This window comes from Triticum dicoccoides, chromosome 2A (assembly GCF_002162155.2).
Source record: "Triticum dicoccoides isolate Atlit2015 ecotype Zavitan chromosome 2A, WEW_v2.0, whole genome shotgun sequence".
NCBI lineage: Eukaryota > Viridiplantae > Streptophyta > Magnoliopsida > Poales > Poaceae > Triticum > Triticum dicoccoides.
In genome coordinates, this window is record NC_041382.1 from 46,525,587 (window position 1) to 46,529,407 (window position 3,821).

Sequence of the window (3,821 nt, forward strand, 5' to 3'; positions counted from 1 at the left end):
GGAAGGGATGGGGAAGGGGTGGGGAGGAGGGGGCAGAAGAAGAGGGCGGCGCGCGCCCCGGCGAGCTGCGCGAGATGTGCGCGGAGTGACGCGAGGAAGAGGGAGACCGGCCCAATCTTCCGCCGGTGCGCCGGCCCCAACCGTTTCCCTATTATATGTGGGCACTATAAAGAGAAATAAAAAAGAAGTCCACTTCTCTTGGCATTTTTGTGGAACATGAGTGATTATTTTTCATAACTGTTCTCGAAAGCACAGTGATGATCACACGTTACAAAAACTAAAAGTGGGACTGTCTTTTGCTCCTGCAATAACACGGTGTTAAATATGGATGGTGAAATTCTATTGTATAATAGTATCATAATAGACAATGAAATTATCTCTTATTTTGAAGAAACAGGGCTGAAGCTCTGCCTTTGCATTAAGGAGAAATTAGAGTTTTCTTACGGCAAAATTAAATCATCTATAGTACACCAAAAAGAATTAAATGGTGACAAACCTGCTGAGTAATTGCCAGGCCCAGTTTTGACAAAAATTGGAAAACTTGTACAGCTAATATTGTCTAGCTAGTCATATATGTTCTTGAAGAACAAAACAAATAACTGTTGCTGGAGGCACAACTAATATTGTCTAGCCAGTCATAGACACTGTAAGCTATGTATTATATGTGGGCAGGATAATAAAGAGAAATAAAAAAGAAGCCCACTTCTGTTGGCATTTTTGTGGAACATGAATGATTCTTTTTGCATATCTGTTCTTGAAAGCACAGTGATGATCACACGTTACAAAAACTAAAAGTGGGGCTGTCTTTTGCTCCTGCAATAACGCTATTCTTAAATACGGATGGTGAAACTTTATTGTAATATCATAACAAACAATGAAATTATTTCTTATTTTGAAGAAACATGGCAGAAGCTCTGCCTTTGCATTGAGGAGAAATTAGAGTTTTCTTATGGCAAAATTAAATCATCTATGAGTACACAAAAGAAGTAAATGGTGGCAAATATATGGTCGATTTGTAAAAAATTCAGACTGGTTTCCGACCTGCGCCCGTCTGTGGCATATGTGAATGAGATTACCCCCGGTAAATCGATTCCTCTTATGGAGGTGTCGTGTTTATTTTCAGCAGGTACCGATCTCGTTGCTCCAACTTTGTCAACTCACAGTCGAGGAAGTAATTAAAGGGAAATCACCATAAGTGTCGAACGACCGATTCCACATGCCCAAACGAAGACGCCCCGAGGCAAATGCCTCGGCAGGTTCCGATAAGATTTTGAGGGATGATAATGGAGTTGTGATCTTTGCGGCATATAGACGATTGTACTTCTACAATGAGGCTCTAGAGGCTGAGTTACATGTGATAATGGAGGGGGTTGGTTTGGCGATCCGACAGACTACCTTATCAGCATTACTCCAATCTGATTGCACCACTTCATTAGCTGCAATGAAGGGCGACACATTGGACAAAACAACATACGGTCCTTTGATAGTCGATTTTAAACGGTTGTTGGAAGACGGGGTGTTTACTCCCGTTAAGATTTCCCGTGAACAAAACAATATTGCAAACCGTGTAGCAAATTTTGGTCGCAGTGGGGACAAGATTGCGTGATGGCTTAATCATACTCCTACTTGTTTTTTTTTTTTGCGAGTTATACTCCTACTTGTACTGCTGAAGACTGCTGCTATACAGACGATAAAGTTGTGGCCGACTCCAGATGATCCTACTTGGCAGCGGCATGTGCATGCAGGAGTCAATTGTTTTTTTCTTAGTTGATGCTAGCGCTGTTGTGGACGAAGTATCATCCGCAGAACGTGCATAAAGTGTCGTGTGTGAAGCAATTTCGATTGTTGAACTAGTCGCTACCGATTGTAATCCCGTGACTTTGGAATAAGAAATGCACTGTTTTTTCCCGCAATTCTTAAGAAATTTTCACAAGGATTTCATTCTTATGGGTCAAATTATCTATACAGAAAAAGTTTGTAAGAATCCAAATCCTCTGAAAATAATATGGAATTCCTTCCTTTAAATCAAATATTGACGAGTTAGTTAAAAGAGACGCCATGTTGTTGCTTGCTGACTCTGACTCGTGTCTTATTCACGGCTCATGAAATTCTTTCTCTATCCAGATGCGGGCAGGTTCAGAAGAAATACGCCTTCACTCGCAAGACTTTGGCTCCCGCTAATTTCTGATACGCTTTGAGCCATATATTACGTAGTCCTCAATATGTAAGTTTATTTGTTCTGATGTACTACTAGAATGCTTTGCATATGTTGATTGGAAAATCTGTCATCAAGAGTTGTGTTTATTATGTGATCCTATATTTTTCCAAATTGTATTCAAAAGTTGCACCAACAGCAAGCACGCGACGATGATGGGTTGTATATCGTCATATTTTTTGGGGACGTGAAAGTTGTACTTTGTGCTCTGTGCTGTTTGACTGTGAAGCTAAACTAGTGAAGTCTTTGTTTACTTGTGTGTGAATTGTTGAGCGAAGTAGCAATGATTGAGTGATGACATTCTAAAGACCCATGTTTCTTCGTTTCAAATGTTGCCAGCATAAAATTCTGAACAAGTTGTAGTGAATGAAGATGACCCATCTAGCATAATACAGAAAGAAAATCCTTTACTTTCGGTGACTGGATTGTTGCCAAATTGACATGGTAAAGAAAGAAAGATAAAAGGAAAGAAGAAACAAGTGCCTGGCTGGCTGGCTGGCCGACTCATTAGAGAAACAACAGTCAGCCAACAACAGAAGTACGTACAGAAACCAGTCAGCAGCAAGCAAACACACACAGCCACACTCGTCAATGCCGATCGATGCCATTATATATGTTGTTGCATATCTTAATATTGCTTACATTCCAAGATAGATGGATAGATTGTCGCAAAAAAATAAGAAAAAGATAGATAGATAGATACTAGCCCCTAAAAAAAGGAAAATAAAAAGGATGGATAGATACTACGTAGAGAGGAAGGAAGGAATTAGTCCGGTCACGTCTGAGGGGGTGTTTGTTTTCAGAGACTTTTTGGTGTAGAGACTAAAAAAAGTCCCTCTTAGAGATTTTTTAACCAAACAGGAGGGACTACTAGGGACTAAAAGTTGCTTTTTGGGACTAAATTAAGAACACTCTCAAGGAGAGTCTTTTTTGGGACTTTTCCAACAATGCCCCTCCATGCACCCATTGGCCCGCCACCCCATGGTGTTGTTTGATTGTTATTTTTCTATATACTAGGGGTAACATGGTCATTTAATAACCTCTAGGAAGGGACTAGGGACTTTTTAGTCTCTGAAAACAAACAGGGAGGGACTTTTTAAGGACTAGGGACTTTTTAGTTGGGACTAGAAAAAGTCATAGGACTTATGAACCAAACGAGGCTTGATGGATTCCCTGCAGTATTATCCATCTATTACTCCTCGTATCCCTCCTCCTCTATTTATTATTTACTCCTCGTATGGAAAGAGGGATTAATTCTCTCCCTCGAAACCAGGCGCTCTGTTACTCCCTCCCTCTCGTTCCTGCCGCATGCCATCCATCGGACTCCCCCTCGTGTCACGCGGATCGACCCCCCATCCGACGTCTCCCCGCGTTTCTTGCCTGCCCTCCTCTCTCTATTTATCTCCATCCAGTCCCTCCTCCCGCGTTCCCCTTACTCTCCAATTGCCCCTCACCTTGCCTCATCTACAACACATACATACATGGAGACCCAAAGTTGTGCCAGGCTGTTCCAATGATGTACTGCCCACAACAACATTGATGGACCGTGTCAGGAGGGCCCGTGGGTTTGATCTGTCCTCTGGCGGTAAGCTCACACCGTTTCTCT